The following is a 15285-nucleotide window of genomic DNA, read 5'->3' on the forward strand; positions in this document are numbered from 1 at the left end:
TGTGCAGCCCGCCACTGCCAGGGTCCTGGGATCCAGGGACGGCTCCCCGGGAGAGCGCACGGCGCGCCTCAGGCTGCAACGTCTGCCCCGCACTCCGTGACCCACCCTACCCCCCGGCCTGGGTGAGCCAGAGCCTCCGAATCAGCGGCTCCTTTAACCTCGTCCTGTCTGAGCAAAGAACAGACGCCCTCCGGCGACCTACACGCACAGGCGGGGCCAAATCCAAAGCTGAGCCCCTGGGAACTGTCAGAACAAAGAAGAGAAAGGGAAATCTCTCCCAGCAGCCTCAGAAGCAGCGGATTAAAGCTCCACAATCAACTTGATATACCCTGCATCTGTGGAATACCTGAATAGACAACAAATCATCCCAAATTAAGGAGCCCTGTGGATGAAAGGCTCTTGGTGCTGCAGCCAGGACTCAGTGCTGTGCCTCTGAGGTGGGAGAGCCAACTTCAGGACACTGGTCCACAAGAGGCCTCCCAGCTGCACATAATATCAAACAGCAAAAATCTCCGAGAGATCTCCATCTCAACGCCAGCACCCAGCTTCACTCAACGACCAGCAAGCTACAGTGCTGGACATCCTATGCCAAACAACTAGCAAGACAGGAACACAACCCCACCCATTAGCAGAGAGGCTGCCCAAAATCATAGTAAGTCTACAGACACCCCAAAACACACCACCAGACGTGGACCTGCCCACCAGAAAGACAAGATCCAGCCTCATACACCAGAACACAGGCACTAGTACCCTCCACCAGGAAGCCTACACAACCCACTGAACCAACCTTAGCCACTGGGGACAGACACAAAAAACAACAGGAACTACGAACCTTCAGCCTGCAAAAAAGGAGACCCCAAACACAGTAAGATAAGCAAAATGAAAAGACAGAAAAACACACAGCAGATGAAGGAGCAAGATAAAAACCCACCAGACCTAACCAATGAAGAGGAAATAGGCAGTCTACCTGAAAAAGAATTCAGAATAATGATAGTAAGGTTGATCCGAAATCTTGGAGATAGAATGGACAATAGAATGGACAAATTGCAAGAATCAGTTAACAAGGACCTAGAAGAACTAAAGATGAAGCAAGCAACGATGAACAACACAATAAATGAAATTAAAAGTACTCTAGATGGGATCAATAGCAGAATAACTGAGGCAGAAGAACGGATAAGTGACCTGGAAGATAAAATAGTGGAAATAACTACTGCAGAGCAGAATAAAGAAAAAAGAATGAAAAGAACTGAGGACAGTCTCAGAGACCTCTGGGACAACATTAAACGCACCAACATTCGAATTATAGGGGTTCCAGAAGAAGAAGAGAAAAAGAAAGGGACTGAGAAAATATTTGAAGAGATTATAGTTGAAAACTTCCCTAATATGGGGAAAGAAATCATTAATCAAGTCCAGGAAGCACAGAGAGTCCCATACAGGATAAATCCAAGGAGAAATACGCCAAGACACATATTAATCAAATTGTCAAAAATTAAATACAAAGAAAACATATTAAAAGCAGCAAGGGAAAAACAACAAATAACACACAAGGGAATGCCCATAAGGTTAACAGCTGATCTTTCAGCAGAAACTCTGCAAGCCAGAAGGGAGTGGCAGGACATATTGAAAGTGTTGAAGGAGAAAAACCTGCAACCAAGATTACTCTACCCAGCAAGGATCTCATTCAGATTTGATGGAGAAATTAAAACCTTTACAGACAAGCAAAAGCTGAGAGAGTTCAGCACCACCAAACCAGCTCTACAACAACTGCTAAAGGAACTTCTCTAGGCAAGAAACACAAAAGAAGGAAAGGACCTACAATAACGAACCCAAAACAATTAAGAAAATGGGAATAAGAACACACATATCGATAATTACCTTAAATGTAAATGGACTAAATGCTCCCACCAAAAGACACAGATTGGCTGAATGGATACAAAAACAAGACCCATATATTTGCTGTCTACAAGAGACCCACTTCAGACCTAGAGACACATACAGACTGAAAGTAAGGGGATGGAAAAAGGTATTTCATGCAAATGGAAACCAAAAGAAAGCTGGAGTAGCAATTCTCATATCAGACAAAATAGACTTTAAAACAAAGACTATTAGAAGAGACAAAGAAGGACACTACATAATGATAAAGGGATCGATCCAAGAGGAAGATATAACAATTGTAAATATTTATGCACCCAACATAGGTGCACCTCAATACATAAGGCAAATACTGACAACCATAAAAGGGGAAATCGACAGTAACACATTCATAGTAGGGGACTTTAACACCCCACTTTCACCAATGGACAGATCATCCAAAATGAAAATAAATAAGGAAACACAAGCTTTAAATGATACATTAAACGAGATGGAGTTAATTGATATTTATAGGACATTCCATCCAAAAACAACAGAATACACATTTTTCTCAAGTGCTCATGGAACATTCTCCAGGATAGATCATATCTTGGGTCACAAATCAAGCCTTGGTAAATTTAAGAAAATTGAAATTGTATCAAGTATCTTTTCTGACCACAACGCCATGAGACTAGATATCAATTACAGGAAAAGATCTGTAAAAAATACAAACACATGGAGGCTAAACAATACACTACTTAATAATGAAGTGATCACTGAAGAAATCAAAGAGGAAATCAAAAAATACCTAGAAACAAATGACAATGGAGACACAACGACCCAAAACCTGTGGGATGCAGCAAAAGCAGTTCTAAGGGGGAAGTTTATAGCAATACAAGCCCACCTTAAGAAGCAGGAAACATCTCGAATAAACAACCTAACCTTGCACCTCAAGCAATTAGAGAAAGAAGAACAAAAAAACCCCAAAGCTAGCAGAAGGAAAGAAATCATAAAAATCAGATCAGAAATAAATGAAAAAGAAATGAAGGAAACAATAGCAAAGATCAATAAAACTAAAAGCTGGTTCTTTGAGAAGATAAACAAAATAGATAAACCACTAGCCAGACTCATCAAGAAAAAAAGGGAGAAGACTCAAATCAATAGAATTAGAAATGAAAAAGGAGAGGTAACAACTGACACTGCAGAAATAAAAGAGATCATGAGAGATTACTACAAGCAACTCTATGCCAATAAAATGGACAATCTGGAAGAAATGGACAAATTCTTAGAAATGCACAACCTGCCAAGACTGAATCAGGAAGAAATAGAAAATATGAACAGACCAATCACAAGCACTGAAATTGAAACTGTGATTAAAAATCTTCCAACAAAGAAAAGCCCAGGACCAGATGGCTTCACAGGCGAATTCTATCAAACATTTAGAGAAGAGCTAACACCTATCCTTCTCAAACTCTTCCAAAATATAGCAGAGGGAGGAACACTCCCAAACTCCTTCTACGAGGCCACCATCACCTTGATGCCAAAACCAGACAAGGATGTCACAAAGAAAGAAAACTACAGGCCAATATCACTGATGAACACAGATGCAAAAATCCTCAACAAAATACTAGCAAATAGAATCCAACAGCACATTAAAAGGATCATACACCATGATCAAGTGGGGTTTATTCCAGGAATGCAAGGATTCTTCAACATACGCAAATCTATCAATGTGATAAACCATATTAACAAACTGAAGGAGAAAAACCATATGATCATCTCAATAGATGCAGAGAAAGCTTTTGACAAAATTCAACACCCATTTATGATAAAAACCCTGCAGAAAGTAGGCATAGAGGGAACTTTCCTCAACATAATAAAGGCCATATATGACAAGCCCACAGCAAACATCATCCTCAATGGCGAAAAACTGAAAGCATTTCCACTAAGATCAGGAACAAGACAAGGTTGCCCACTCTCACCACTCTTATTCAACATAGTTTTGGAAGTTTTAGCCACAGCAATCAGAGAAGAAAAGGAAATAAAAGGAATCCAAATCGGAAAAGAAGAAGTAAAGCTGTCACTGTTTGCAGATGACATGATCCTATACATAGAGAACCCTAAAGATGCTACCAGAAAACTACTAGAGCTAATCAATGAATTTGGTAAAGTGGCAGGATACAAAATTAATGCACAGAAATCTCTGGCATTCCTATATACTAATGATGAAAAATCTGAAAGTGAAATCAAGAAAACACTCCCATTTACCATTGCAACAAAAAGAATAAAATATCTAGGAATAAACCTACCTAAGGAGACAAAAGATCTGTATGCAGAAAATTATAAGACACTGATGAAAGAAATTAAAGATGATACAAATAGATGGAGAGATATACCATGTTCTTGGATTGGAAGAATCAACATTGTGAAAATGACTCTACTACCGAAAGCAATCTATAGATTCAATGCAATCCCTATCAAACTACCACTGGCATTTTTCACAGAACTAGAACAAAAAATTTTGCAATTTGTATGGAAACACAAAAGACCCCGAATAGCCAAAGCAATCTTGAGAACAAAAGAAGGAACTGGAGGAATCAGGCTCCCAGACTTCAGACTATACTACAAAGCTACAGTTATCAAAACGGTATGGTACTGGCACAAAAACAGAAAGATAGATCAATGGAACAGGATAGAAAGCCCAGAGATAAACCCACGCACATATGGTCACCTTATCTTTGACAAAGGAGGCAGAAATGTACCGTGGAGAAAGGACAGCCTATTCAATAAGTGGTGCTGGGAAAACTGGACAGCTACATGTAAAAGTATGAAGTTAGATCACTCCCTAACACCATACACAAAAATAAGCTCAAAATGGATTAAAGACCTAAATGTAAGGCCAGAAACTATCAAACTCTTAGAGGAAAACATAGGCAGAACACTCTATGACATAAATCACAGCAAGATTCTTTCTGACCCACCTCCTAGAGTAATGGAAATAAAAACAAGAGTAAACAAATGGGACCTAATGAAACTTAAAAGCTTTTGCGCAGCAAAGGAAACCATAAAGAAGACCAAAAGACAACCCTCAGAATGGGAGAAAATATTTGCAAATGAAGCAACTGACAAAGGATTGATCTCCAAAATTTATAAGCAGCTCATGCAGCTTAATAACAAAAAAACAAACAACCCAATCCAAAAATGGGCAGAAGACCTAAATAGACATTTCTCCAAAGAAGATATACAGAGTGCCAACAAACACATGAGAGAATGCTCAACATCACTAATCATGAGAGAAATGCAAATCAAAACTACAATGAGATATCATCTCACACCAGTCAGAATGGCTATCATCAAAAAATCTAGAAACAATAAATGCTGGAGAGGGTGTGGAGAAAAGGGAACCCTCTTACACTGTTGGTGGGAATGTAAATTGATACAGCCACTGTGGAGAACAGTATGGAGGTTCCTTAAAAAGCTACAAATAGAACTACCATATGACCCAGCAATCCCACTACTGGGCATATACCCTGAGAAAACCATAATTCAAAAAGAGTCATGTACCAAAATGTTCATTGCAGCTCTATTTACAATAGCCCAGAGATGGAAACAACCTAAGTGTCCATCATCGGATGAATGGATAAAGAAGATGTGGTACATATATACAATGGAATATTACTCAGCCATAAAAAGAGACGAAATTGAGCTATTTGTAATGAGGTGGATAGACCTAGAGTCTGTCATACAGAGTGAAGTAAGTCAGAAAGAGAGAGACAAATACCGTATGCTAACACATATATATGGAATTTAAAAAAAAAAAAAATGTCATGAAAAACCTAGGGGTGAAACAGGAATAAAGACACAGACTTACTAGAGAATGGACTTGAGGCTATGGGGAGGGGGAAGTGTAAATGGTGACAAAGCGATAAAGAGGCATGGACATATATACACTACCAAACATAAGGTAGATAGCTAGTGGGAAGCAGCCGCATAGCACAGGGAGATCAGCTCGGTGCTTTGTGACCGCCTGGAGGGGTGGGATAGGGAGGGTGGGAGGGAGGGAGACGCAAGCGGGAAGAGATATGGGAATATATGTATATATATAACTGATTCATTTTGTTGTGAAGCTGAAACTAACATACCATTGTAAAGCAATTATACTCCAATAAAGATGTTAAAAAATAAAAAAAAAAATGGGTCCTCCAACATCCGAGAAAAAAAAAAAAAAAAAAAAAAAACAGAAACACATGGAGCCTAAATAACACATTAGTAAATAACCAAGAGATCACTGAAGAAATCAGAGAAGAAATCAGAAAATACCTAGAGACAAAAGACAACGAAAACACAATGATCCAAAACCTATGGGATGCAGCAAAAGCAGTTCTAAGAGGGAAGTTTATAGCAATACAGTCCTACCTCAAGAAACAAGGAAAATCTCAAATAAAGAATCTAACCTTACACCTAGAGGAACTAGAGAAAGAAGAACAAACAAAACCCAAAGTTAGTAGAAAGAAAGAAATCATAAAGATCAGAGCAGAAATAAATGAAATAGAAACAAAGAAAACAAAAGCAAAGATCAATACAACTAAAAGCTGGTTCTTTGATGTGATAAACAAAACTGATAAACCCTTAGCCAGACTCAGCAAGAAAAGGAGGGAGAGGACTCAAATCAATAAAATTAGAAATGAAGAAGGAGAAGTTACAACGGACTCCACAGAAATACAAAGCATCCTAAAAGACTACTACAAGCAACTCTATGCCAATGAAATGGACAACCTGGAAGAAATGGACAAATTCTTAGAAAGGAATAACCTTCCAAGACTGAACCAGAGGGAAACAGAAAATATGAACAGACCAATCACAAGTAATGAAATTGAAACTGTGATTAAAAATCTTCCAACAAACAAAAGTCCAGGACCAGATGGCTTCACAGGTGAATTCTATCAAACATTTAGAGAAGAGCTAACACCTATCCTTCTCAAACTCTTCCAAAACACTGCAGAGGAAGGAACACTCCCAAACTCATTCTACGAGTCCATCATCACCCTGACACCAAAACCAGGCAAAGATACTACAAAAAAAGAAAATTACAGACCAACATCACTGATGAATATAGATGCAAAAATCCTCAACAAAATACTACCAAATAGAATCCAACAACACATTAAAAGGATCATATACCATGATCAAGTGGGATTTATCCTAGGGATGCAAGGATTCTTCAATACACGCAAATCAATCAATGTGATACACCATATTAACAAACTGAAGAATAAAAACTATATGATCATCTCAATAGATGCAGAAAATGCTTTTGACAAAATTCAACACCTATTTATGATAAAAACTCTCCAGAAACTGGGCTTACAGGGCACCTACCTCAACATAATAAAGGCTATATATGACAAACCTACAGCAAACTTCACTCTCAATGGTGAAAAACTGAAAGCACTTCCTCTAAGATCAGGAACAAGACAAGGATGTCCACTCTCACCACTATTATTCAACATAGTTTTGTTAATTCCTGGCCATGACAATCAGAGAAGAAAAAGAAACAAAAGGAACACAATTTGGAAAAGAAGAAGTAAAACTGTCACTGTTTGAAGATGACATGATACTATACATAGAAAATCCTAAAGATGCCACCAGAAAACTACTAGATCCTATCAATTAATTTGGTAAAGTTGCAGGATACAAAATTAATGCACCGAAATCTACTGCATTCCTATACACTAATAATGAAAGTTCAGAAAGAGAAATTAAGGAAATAATTCCATTCATGATAGCAACAAAAAGAATAAAATACATAGGAATAAACCGACCTAAGGAAGTAAAAGACCTGTACTCAGAAACCTATAAGACACTGATGAAAGAAATCAAAGAAGAGACAAACAGATGGAGAGACATACCATGTTCTTGGATTTGAAGAATCAATATTGTGAAAATGACTGTACTACCCAAAGCAATCTACAGTCAATGTAATCTCTATCAAATTACCAATGGCATTTTTTACAGAAGTAGAACAAAAAATCTTAAAATTTGTATGGAGACACAAAAGACCCCAATAGCCAACACAGTCTTGAGAGAAAGAAACGGAGCTGGAGGAATCAGACTCCCTGACTTCAGATTATACTACAAAGCTACAGTAATCAAGACAATATGGTACTGGCACAAAAACAGAAACATAGATCAATGGAACAAGATAGAAAGCCCAGAGATAAACCCACACACCTATGGGAAACTAATCTATGACAAAGGTGGCAAGGATATACAATGGAGAAAAGAGAGTCTCTCCAATAAGTGGTGCTGAGAAAACTGGACAGCTACATGTAAAAGAATGAAATTAGAACACTCCCTAACACCATACACAAAAATAAACTCAAATGGATTAGAGACCTAAATTAAGACCAGACAATATTAAACTCTTAGAGGAAAACATAGGAAGAACACTCTTTGACATAAATCACAGCAAGATCTTTTTTGACCCACCTCTTAGACTTCCAAAACTATGTTGAATAATAGTGGCGAGAGTGGACATACTTGTCTCATTCCCTATCTTAGAGGAAATGCTTTCAATTTTTCACCATTGAGAAATTAAAAACAAAAATAAACAAATGGGACCTAATGAAACTTCAAAGCTTTTGCACAGTAAAGGAAACTACAAACAAGACAAAAAGACAACCCTCAGAATGGGAGAAAATATTTGCAAATGAATCAATGGACAAAGGATTAATCTCCAAAAGATATAAACAATTCATGCAGCTCAATATTAAAAAAACAAACAACCCAATCCAAAAATGGGCAGAAGGCTTAAATAGACATTTCTCCAAAGAAGACATACAGATGGTCAAGAGGCACATGAAGAGCTGCTCAACATCAGTAAGTACTAGAGAAATGTAAATCAAAATTATAATGAGGTATCACCTCACACTGGTCAGAATGGGCATCATCAGAAAATCTACAAACAATAAATGCTGGAGAGGGTGTGGAGAAAAGGGAACATTCTTGCACTGTTGGTGGAATGTAAATGGATACAGCCACTATGGAGAACAGTATGGAGGTTCCTTAAGAAACTAAAAATAGAATTACCATATGACCCAGCAATCCTACTACCGGGCATATACCCAGAGAAAGCCATAATTCAAAAACAGTCATGCACCCCAATGTTAATTGCAGCACTATTTAAAATAGCCAGGTCATGGAAGCAATCTAAATGCCCATCAACAGACGAATGGATAAAGAAGATGTGGTACCTATATACGATGGAATATTACTCAGCTATAAAAAGGAACAAAATTGGGTCATTTGTAGATACATGGATGGACCTAGAGACTGTCATACAGAGTGAAGTAAGTCAGAAAGAGAAAAACAAGTATTGTATATTAACGCATATATGTAGAATCTAGAAAAATGGTACAGATGAACCAGTTTGCAGGGCAGAAATAGAGACACAGATGTAGAGAACAAATATATGGACATCAAGGGGGGAAAGCGGGGATGGGGGGGGATGGTGGTGGTGTTGGGATGAATTGGGAGATTGGGATTGACATATATACACTAATATGTATAAAATAATTAACTAATAAGAACATGCTGTATTAAAAAATAATAAAAAAGAAAAGTATTCTCTAGTGAATATGAATGAAGCAATAATGAATCTTAGAAATACAGAATTGAGTGAAAAACTTGTCAAGTCACAGTAGAGAACTATTATATAATTTTATAGAAGTGAAAAATCAGCTAAAGGGAATTAACATACATATGTGTTAAAACCACTTTAACAGCAAAAGAAGAGAAAAACAAAGGACAAATTTACATGAAAACTCAGAATACTGTTGACCTCAGATCTAGAGGAAGAGGGATAAAATGAGAAGCTTGCAGTTAGATCCAGAGCTTCTAAGGATGCTCTATTTTAAGCCAAGGAGTCAATTATTATTATGCTGTACAATTTAGGTAGATTACTTCTACTCTTTTGTTACTATCAAATATTGCATAATAACCTAAAAGAATATTATTACAGGGAAGGCATGAATATCCCAGAAACACTGTTGGCACTTTGAAGTTCCCTTCCTGGAGAGCAGTCTACCTTTGGTTCTTATGAGAGAGAGACTATGATTACTATCAGCCAGACCTAATGGAAGCAAGACAATGTCTCATTGAAGATTTAACTCTTCTGGATACATACCCATGGCTGGAGGCCTGTGACCTGAAGAGCTTTACAAAGCCCTGTACTCACAAGGGGTAACAGGCATCATACCAGCGACGCTCTCACCCCTGAAACCAGACATCTGGATCCTGAATGCTGAGTCTCAGGCCTGGCTCTGGCCACTTAGGGTACAGTTATTGCTTCTCCTGCCCCGCCCAAACTTCTGAACCTCACTCTCTTTCATTCTTGGATACTCGAAGAGAGGTCCAAAACGGAACTCAGGACGGCTACGTGAGGAGGGAAAGAGCATGAGGAAGGTAACCAACTGTCCAAGGCCATGGCCGGCCCATCCTGAAGGCACTTATTGTCACCTGCTGGAAAACTGCACAATAAATATACAAATCTATGGGGTTCATGCTATGAATTGGCACTGCATGTTTATGCTGTGCACGGCTTGCACAACCATACGCCGTGGCCCTGCTGGAATCAGTGTGCTTGTGTGTGTATGTCGACATGCATATGTTTATGTGCTGTTCTAAATGTGCAAGTTCCATGACCAAAAAGACCTATATATGCTGCACACACTGAGAGTTCTGAGAGAATTTAATGGACGATTTTATAACTTCTGATAGAGCAGGTCTGCAGAAGTGCATATGCTGTGAGGTGTGCTTGTTGACAGAAGTGTGTGGATTTTTTTTCAGCAAACTAATACCATTTACTCATTTAACCATTTAACCATGACTATTAACTTCACATTCATATATCCACATATAGTACTTAAAATTGCATTTTCACGAAGGTACCAGTTCTAGCTACTCCTCCCTAATCTTATCTGTCCCTCATACCTTTGCTTTTTTACAAGTTCATCTGAATCAATCCAAGGACTTCTAATTGATGCACCCTTATCATAGGAACCAAGTAAGAATGATTCCATGAGTAAGTCACAAGTGCCAAACAGATCATAACCATTCTTGCTTTCCTCACCAGTCGGGTGAGTCTGTCTGCCGTATCCCAAATACCATTCTCCCTCCAAAATTAACATCTCTGTTCTCAGTAATAGTCACCTTTTTATCTGCCAAAAAATAGCCTTCAATCCCTTTCAATCTTGGTTCAAAAATCAATCTCTTTTATGACTATTTCTTCTTAGTTAAAATAAAAACTCAGACATTCATACACCCACAATGTCAAAATCCTCATGTTCATATGTTGATTATGTTTCTATATGTTTTCTTGTCTTCTGTAACAATCAAGTTTATTGACTACTGATCCCATGTCTAACAGGAATGCTTTATCCTAGAAGAATCCTATGTTTACTAATCAATGCATTTGATAAAAGGATGCTAACAGAATAATAAATACCAAGTGTCTAGCTCAGTTCCTTTGTTTTCGTAAGTCAATTCAGAAAACATCTCTTCTCCAGTATTTACCAGTTTTCTATGAAAAGCCTTTCTAAGTTCTGTGTTGTGACTTGCATCTCTGTCTTACTTGCTGCTTTATAAACATGGCTCCCCTAACAACCAGAATAGTCCATTTTTGCCTGAGTTCCTTGGTGACATTTCCAAAGTGTAAAGTTCATCCCTGCAGGAGGAACACTACTGCTGTACACTAAAATTAGGATCTTCAATTGTTCTGATGCCCTGGAATGAACGGATTGTAATTCATCCTATAGATGAACTTTATAAGAAACTGTTGTATGAAATAAAAATGATTCTCCAGTAAAAGACTTTCTTAGTATTTATTTCAGGCTATATTAAAGGAGGAGGCAAATGATTTTCACAGAGTTTTTCAGAACTGTCAAAACTTCGTTTGGAATGTGTTTTGACCTTCTCTAACCCTCATAAAGCTGTGATGCCCACGAAAAAACCTTAGAAGTTTGGATCTGATATTTCACCCAGAGCAAAATAGTACCCAAACCAGTCACTTCCGGTTACAGAAGTAATGTGATTAGTGTTGCAAAAAGCCAACTGAACACAATTTTAGTTTTACCCATATGAACCATTCTCTCTGCTAGTTGATATTAAGCAGATAAATCTTTCAAAAACATTTTTACCTGTTCAGACCCTCCTACTGTAGTATTTACAATTTTTTTTATGATTACACAGTTTTCTGTTTGAAATTATTTGTGAATGTGTGCAAATGGCTTCACAAAAGACCACACTCAACTCTGCTAGATTTACTGCTATATACACTAGGCCCCCTTACCCAAGGAAGGTAACTTCCAAGACCCCCAGTCCATGCCTGAAACTGGGGATAGTACTAACACTATGTTTTTTCCTATACAAACAGACTTATAATAAGGTTTATAAATTAGACATGGTAAGACATTAACAACAATAACTAATAATAAAATAGAACAATTACTAGTATATACTGCAACAAAAGTTATGTGAATGTGGTCTCTCTCTCAAAATATCTGATTGTACAAACTTAATGCCTTTCCCATCTTAGCTAAGCACTTATTATGCACTCTGGCCATAACTTGTGCAGCTTGAGGTGTGAGAGCAAAACTAGCACAGAATTCTTTTTCTTTCTTGACAACTTCATGGATAGAAGACTCATTCTTACCAGAGATCTTAGCGACCTCAGCATACAATTTATTTTCTTTCCTTATTAAGTAGAGGACGTTCACCTTTTCCCTTAAAGGAGGCACTTTACGGCTTCTCTTGGGCACATCCCAATTGCCATGCACTTTGGGGTCATTATTAAGTAAAATAAGGGTCACTTGAAAACAAGCACTGTGATACCGTGACAGTCAATCTGGTAAACCACTACTAAGTGACTAAGGGCAGGACACACTGGAAGGTGACAGATTTCATCACGCTACTCAGAATGGTGCCCAGTTTAAAACATGAATGGTTAATTTCTGGGATTTTCCATTTAATACCTTTGGACCATGGTTGACCGAGGGTAACTGAAACCGCAGGTAAGGGGGGACCACTGTATAACAATTCTTCTGTGTTTTCGTCAAAAGCTTGTTTTAAAAAGAATTTTCCTCCATTTAAATTCACATATGATGGACAAGTTTGTATTTAATAAGCTAAGTTTTCCATCCTTCTAACCTTCTAGGAACGCTTGGGGAATGAAAGGGTAGAAAACTCAGTTCTAGAAGGACAGCATGCTGCCAGCAGCCCACTGAGGGTGTTAATATTAGGACAGAAAGAGGGATTTCCATAGGAAGAAAGGAATCAGTTTCCTTTGCTTTAAAAAGGTAAGAAAAAAGAAAACAAAGGTTCTAACTTGAAATTATCTCTGTTCCCTCAAACAACAAACAACTTAAAAAACTTGCCCTTTTTGTAAATATGGTGTAGTTTACCTCTCTGCTGAGATATCTCCATATTTTGCTATCAAATTTTAGCATCGAATTTACCCTGAAAGTAGTTTCTGTGTGTAATCATCTCCATTTTCCCATCTGTCTTACTTTGCAGTGTTATTTTTCTGACCTTTTCAAATATGAAGCCTCAGGTAATATGAAAAAGTGCAATTTTCTCATTTACAAAATGGAAAGGCAATGTGGATTTTTTTGTTTGTTTTCCTGGAAGCCAGAAAATCAATGGACGACTTATTAATGATGTACTGATTCATAGTCACTTATTGCAACACTCTGGCAGGCCTGTCGTCTGCCCGTACCCCTTATCAGTAACCACCCCAAACTTCTCCTTCAAATGAACCCTTGTCTCCTGACTTCATAGCACTCAAATCCTGATCTCTGCAGTCCATAAAGATTAGGGGGGTGGGGTCACAACTCTCCCCAAAAAAACCCCATGTGTCGACCCCACTACTCCACCTCCCTAGACTCTGATGCTCAGCTCCCCAGGGGAGGACAAAGGGGTCAGCAGTCAGCTGCCCAGGTGATCTGGGGCCAACCCTCTTCCCACCTGGTAAGGAATCCCTGAATTACAGACGTGGACAGACATACACTAGTAATATGACATCTGGAGAAAGTGTGCTGTGTTGTTTGGTGCTACTTTTTCTAACTTGCCATGTTTTCTATCTTTTTTGTATGGCTTAAACAACAGAAATTTATTTTTTCCTAGTTCTGGAGGCTAGAAGTCTGAGACAAAGTTGTCATGAGGGTTGGATCCTTCTGAGGGACGCGAAGGAAGGACTGTTCCAGGCTTCTCTCCTTGGCTTGTAAGTGGCCATCTTCTTCCTGTGTCTTCCTGTGTCTTTCCTTTGTATATGTCTGTGTCCCAATTTCCTCTTATAACAGTCATATTGGATTAGGGGCCACCCTAATGACATCATTTTAACTTAATTACTTCTTTAAAGACCCTTTCTCAAAATACAGTCACATTCTGAACTGAATTTTGGGGAGCACACAATTCAGCCATGTTTTCTTTTTTCTTTTTTGGCCTCAATGCACAGCTTGTGGAATCTTAGTTCCCTGACCAGGAATTGAACCTTGGCCCTTGGCAGTGAAAGCTCGGAGTCCTAACCACTGGATCACCAGCGTGTTCCCTCAGCCTTTTCTATCTTTAAGGAAAGAACTGTTCTTTAATAAAAGAACAAGGAAACGATCACAAATAAGGATTTTATTACAGCTCATTCCTCACTCAACTTTTGAAAATAAATCACAGTTCACTGATACATATATCTTTTATTTCTGTTAACTTGCCACAAAAACTTGTTTTAAAAAATTACAACTATGCTTCCTCGAGCATTTGAATATTTCTTAGAAGTGGCTTAAAAACTATGGAATATATTATATAACCTTAATAAGATAGATGACTCATTTGCCATTTAATGTTTAGTTAAAAAATACTCATGATTCTTACATATTGAAAATTAGACATTTTCATGAGGATCCACAGATAATAATTCTAATTAGTTATTGATATGATAAACAGTATGACATATCTTAGCTTTTTTCATCCTTTCTGAAGTTGAATTCTTGGTAAAGAATATAGTCTTCATAAATTAAAAGCAACCTTTCTTTGGTGTAGCGTTCATTTTCCTGAATTTCCAGACACGTTCTCACTTACGAATACCTCGTAGCCAGAGCACGTGGTGGGTCAGATGTGGTAGGAGCGAACCTGGGGGGTGTGAGGAGGGGGCAAGGCTGAGCTTTGGGTTGGACGTCCAGGAATCTGGACTTTGAGGAGCCCCACTGAATATGATCACATTTATTCCTCCAATGCTGTGAGAGTTAATTTGCCACACTGGGGAGACTAGACCTCCTTGCGGGGGTGAAGATGAGAGAATACAATAAATAATGATTGAAAAAGATAATGGATTCAAGTCAGGAAGTCATATCATGGATGACCAACAGATTGGGGGTCATGGGGAGG

At 38.3% G+C, this 15285-nt stretch overlaps 1 protein-coding gene across 2 annotated transcripts in view; it reads right to left on the reverse strand.

The window, feature by feature from the left end:
- Positions 1-15285, reverse strand: part of PTPRM (protein tyrosine phosphatase receptor type M) — a 759173-nt gene that overhangs the window by 334967 nt on the left and 408921 nt on the right. The gene's annotated exons all lie outside the window — the stretch shown is intronic.

This window comes from Aethalodelphis obliquidens, unplaced genomic scaffold (assembly GCF_003676395.1).
Source record: "Aethalodelphis obliquidens isolate GAN/ISIS:26980383/991018 unplaced genomic scaffold, ASM367639v1 scaffold63, whole genome shotgun sequence".
NCBI classification, from domain to species: domain Eukaryota; kingdom Metazoa; phylum Chordata; class Mammalia; order Artiodactyla; family Delphinidae; genus Aethalodelphis; species Aethalodelphis obliquidens.